General features: G+C 27.6%; 2 non-coding genes across 2 annotated transcripts; both read right to left on the minus strand.

The window, feature by feature from the left end:
* Positions 1 to 58: 58 nt before the first annotated feature.
* Positions 59 to 131, minus strand: POX_tR196. The gene has a single exon. It is a non-coding gene; the product is annotated as a tRNA-Met (tRNA).
* A 76-nt stretch (positions 132 to 207) lies between these two features.
* On the minus strand, positions 208 to 280 carry POX_tR195. The gene has a single exon. It is a non-coding gene; the product is annotated as a tRNA-Val (tRNA).
* Positions 281 to 5,509: the final 5,229 nt, after the last annotated feature.

Genomic DNA, 5,509 nt, shown 5'->3' on the forward strand with positions numbered 1-5,509 from the left:
GCTTGCGCCACTTAAGCTTAAATTAAGACTGTCTACCAATTCCAGCACTCGGATTATATAAGACTAAAATGACTTGAACATTTACTCAAACCATCATGAGTGGTTCGCTTTACCGATTAAGCTATAGTCTTTGGTTGCGGACTTAGGGGTTGCACCTAAATTTTATGGGCATGAGCCATATATGTTACTATTACATTAACCCGCATTTAAGAGATAGGTGACTTGAACACCTGACCTTTCGCGTGTAAAGCGACAGCTCTACCAACTGAGCTAATCTCTTTCCAACCCAAGGGAGAATTTGAACTCCCGCACTAACAGTGAAAATGTTATGTCTTAACCAGATTCCCATTGGGTCTATATAATATGTATATATACCTATATTGTAGGTATATATAATTTTTATAATACATATATTATATTATACCTATATTGCATATTATAAAGGTATATCTATATTGTAATATATAATATATACCTATATTGTATTATATTTTATAATATATAATAATAGTAGTTAATATTGTATTAGCCTAATGCAAGTATCGCACTCACTTCTACCGATTACAAAACGGTTGCATTACTTTTATGCTAAAAAGGCGTTTTTTAATGATATGAAAAAATAACTAGTATATTAAAAATAATTAGTACTTTATATCTAAAAATGTTTTCATTCTTACAACTAAAGCCTATAAATTGTTAAAAACAATTAATCTCGTAGTGTTCTACTACGTATAAAAGTATCATAAAGTTTGCTTCGCGTTTAGATGCTTTCAACACTTATCTTTAACTGATGTAGCTTTCCTGCCATGCCTATGAGATCAAATACTTAAGTATAAGCATTTAGTTATATTCATTTATTACGCGATAAATGTAATATAAATCATAAACAACAGGTAAACCAGAGATCAATATACCCAACTCCTTTCGTACGAAGGGGCTCTCTTTAATCTATAGAAGATAGAAACCATACTGCCCCCAAACCATACTGTCTCACGACGTATTAAACCCAGCTCATGTAGCTCTTTAATCGACGAACAGTCGAACCCTTCATGATTTCTGCATGCATGAGGATGAGCTAAGCCGACATCGAGGTGCCAAACCGCGCAGTCAATTTGTACTCTCTTGCGCAAATTAGCCTGTTCAATTTATGTTATCATAAAAGATTATTCTTTTATTTCCATTTTTCTCAAAATGGTTCAGACTATTTCATCATCTTTATTAACTAATTTTTGGAATGGATATTTGATATATAAATATTTTTATTATTAAGTACCACTTACTCAACCTTTTACTCCAAAAGCTCCAACACGTGAAGTAGAGTTTATTACGGTACGTTGTAAATTAGCTTTAAAATTACCTCTTAAAACTGGTGTTGAATAACCTTTAATAGAAGAATAAGCATTTTCTAGATTTCCTTTATATTTAGTTCTACGTTGAGATCTTGAAGCAGAGAAACGTTTAGTTAATCTACCAGCAGCTTCTAATCTTACACCTGATACTCTTTTATATTTTATATTATCTAATATAATTTTTTTCAAGTATTTTGTATTTGTTTTTTTTTGCTGCACTAAATTATTAGTATCTAAATTATTAATATTAAATAATTTTATTGATTTTTTAACTAATTTAATATTTTTTATTTTTGCTTTTCTTATTAAAACTTTAAGGTATCTTAACACATTTCTTTTTTTCTTTAATTTTAATTCTAATGGTTGTGTGTAAATATTACTATTAAAATAAAAATATTTTAAATTTATTATATTAAATTCAACATTTTTATTATAAATCTTTTTTATTAAACTTATTAAACCTTGTAAATATGAATTTTCAAATTTAGCTTTATTAATATAAAGTATTTGTTTATAATACATATAATATATTAATCTTTTTAAGCTTTTTTTTATAAATCTATTATAATAAATATTTCGTATTGAGTATATATTTAAGTTATATTTTGGTAATACACTTGCTAATATAGTACTTTTTTCTTTTTGTTGATTTAATATATTTAAACCTACATTTCTTATTAATTTTAATTTTCTTATAAATCTAGCTTTTGAAAATAATATTGTGTATCTTTTTTTTAGTTTTAATAAATAATTAAGTTTTTGTCTATTATATACATATAATGTAATATTAACTTTATCATTAGTGTGTTTAAATTCACCATCACTAATAAATATTCTATTAGTTGATATTTTTCTATATCTACGACGTAATCTTTCTTTTCTTAATAAAGATTCTAGTTCCAAATGATATGAATTAAAGTATCCTTTAATTAATTTCATAACAAATTTACTTTTAATAGGTATTAAACTTATAGCATTTTTATTATAAGTATATACACTACTTTTTCAATTTCTTACTGCAGGAATTAAGTCTTTATTGTATATAGTTACGTTAGAATTATTTAATGATTTTTTTTTATATGTATTATTTAATTTTGATTTTATAATATTTAACATATTTACTTTGTATATTAAAATATTAATATAATTAATTAATTATATAATATTAAAGCTTGATAAACAAGTCTATTACATTATTATTATTATTATAATAATTATTATACTGATAAATAATAAAGAATTAAATCTTTAAATTTAGTTAATAAAGATGTTGGGCATTAAAAAAGGATTATTGTTAGCTATACTCACCTTTTAGTCGTTGAACGTCCTTATTTAAATTTATCTTTAAGATAAATATCTGCTTAAAATAAGTTTCGCTTCAAATACACATAAATAATATAAGTTGTCTTTGAAATTTACCCAATATATTACCAATATTTTATAATATTGGAGGACTCACAGTTATAAATCCCTAGCGTAACTTTTTCTATAATCCAAGACCTTTCCTTAATGCATCTTGTGATCATATGCCCCGCTTACGCGACTGATAGACTCGTAGGTCAAACAGTAAAGCAAGATTAAGCCATTAAACTTTTAAAGTATATATAAATATCATATTAATATTGACAAATACAATATTAATATAACAAAAAACTTTTAAATATTAAAGTTTAAAATACATCTATTCACCATATAGTTAAAATCTTACTTAAAATAAAAATAAATATAGAATTTAATCGAATAGTAACTGTATAAATATAAAAATAAATATAACAAATTAAAATATTTGTATATAAATATACAAATTTACAATATGAACTTTGGATATACCCAGGTACTTTTTGTGGGATCTGTGCCCCGCATAAACTGCCTCCCAATCATCAAGAGATATAATAGGATACGAATAAAGGTGTTTCATTGTTATCATACAACTACCTTATACACTATAAATCATCCTAAATTTGTACTCTTGTAATTAGTAACAGTAAAGCTGCATAGGGTCTTCTCGTCTATCTAGAGGTAAACAGTATCTGCACTGCTATTCCAATTTCACTGAGACAATCATCGAGACAGCTGTTGTATCGTTAAGTCATTCATGCAGGACCGCATTTAACGGCCAAGGTATTTCGCTACCTTAGGACCCTCATAGGTAAGGCCGCCATTAATCGGGGTGTCCTTCAAAACCTCAGTTAATAACCAAGGTAAATCCGTTACCCAGCCGACATTGGGCAGACATCACACTCAATACTTTGATTTTTTATCTTTGCAGAGTGCTGTGTTTTTATTAAACAGTCGTACAACATTATTTTATGATTCCTCTTATTATTAATATGATATTTCATCATATATAATAATAATGGCCCTCCTTATTCCGAAGGTACAGAGTCAATTTGCCGAGTTCCTTAATGATTGTTCACTCAAACGCCTGTGTATACTCTACTTGCTTACTTGGGTTAGTTTCTAGGTACGGTGTAATATGTTTCTGATTATATATTTAAAATATAAAACTTTGTAAAAAGTTTTCCTGAACCTTTATTACTTAATAAAGGTTTTACTTTTTACTCTATTTACAAGAGTATATTATATATCATCAAAATTATCCTTTGATTAATATTCTTAGACACCGGTTTGATATAGAAGCCATAAGCTTAAGGCGAGGCTAAAAGCCTTTTTCGTTACTCATGTCAGCATTCTCTCTTGGAAATTATTTTGTGTTTTAGTCCAATGAAGTATAATAATACCTACAGGTTAACATACTACTAAAACTTAAGATAAAAAGGAACTATTTTTCTTAACCTCGAAAAATTACAAAAGACTTTAGTACTTACTAATTCTTTTTATAATATAAAAATAAAAATATTAATACTAATACTAACACTAATATTTTTATATTATACCTCTACCCCTTAATTTACTTTTTTTTAGAAATATAAATTTACTTTTTTATCCAATGTTCCGCTACCCCACATATTATGTGTACAAGGTTTCGGTATATTATTTTAGATCCGTTAAATTTTCGGCGTTTTCTCCTAATTATTTAATCAGTGCTCTGTTACGAGGTCTTCAAAAAATGGCAGCTTCTAAGCCTATTTCCTGATTGTTTTAAAAGAAAACATCCTTAATTTCACTTAACAATAATTTTGGAACCTTAACTCTTGTTCTGGGCTGTTTCCCTTTAGACATACAACCTTATCGCACTATGTCCGATTATTTAACATTCATCTTTGCCCTTCCGAGTGCAAATACTCTCCGGTAAAGTCGCTACAACCCCCCGATGTTGACAAATACCTATGGTATTGTCCGAGATCACAGTTCTGTACCTGCTAAGATGTTAATTAAATTACCTACTTACATAGGTTTCGCGGAAAACCAGCTATACTAGTCAGTTTTGTCTTTCACTAACTTACCACAATTCCTCGGATATCTTTACAACGATAACCCGTTCGGGCTTTTACAACCCTGATCATGGTAAGATCACTAGCCTTCGGGTCTAATCCTAGATACTTATTCATTTTTTCATAATTGGTTTATCTAAGCAAATATATAATAATATTATATTACATGCTTGCATCTAAAATTAACTTGCTGACCCATTATGCAAAAGGTACGCTCTTATTATCTATTTAAAAATTTCACTCGAGCTGCTTATAAAACTACTATTTCAGTATTTTCCCTCACGGTACTACTACACTATCGCTTATATATTTTCTTTAGCCTTAGAGGAAGGTTCCCCTATATTCAAACAGATTTTTTCCATTTTAATTTTTTAATAGGCTTTTGTTATTTAGAAGACACCAAATAACAATCTCGTTTGATTTCTTTTCCTAAAGTTACTAAGATATTTCAATTCACTTTGTCTAATTATAAGATTTCTCTTTGATTTCTAGTCCTACTTGCTAGATTAATCTTGAAATATATAGCGAACCATCCATAATAGTTTCTTTTTATACTTGCCTTGATTTCTCAAGATGTATATGATACATATCACCTATATTGTGGAATATTTTTTTTTTATTTAATATATATACATATATTTCAGGTTATTATGATTCGAACATAAACAATCTCCAACCCAAATGAAGCGACCAACCACCGGACACTAACCTGTAATTTTTACATAATTATAATTTTTATTTTAATTTTCCCCTTTTTATAGGTAT

Source organism: Penicillium oxalicum, assembly GCF_001723175.1.
Source record: "Penicillium oxalicum strain HP7-1 chromosome Unknown unanchor10, whole genome shotgun sequence".
Classification (NCBI taxonomy): Eukaryota; Fungi; Ascomycota; class Eurotiomycetes; order Eurotiales; family Aspergillaceae; genus Penicillium; species Penicillium oxalicum.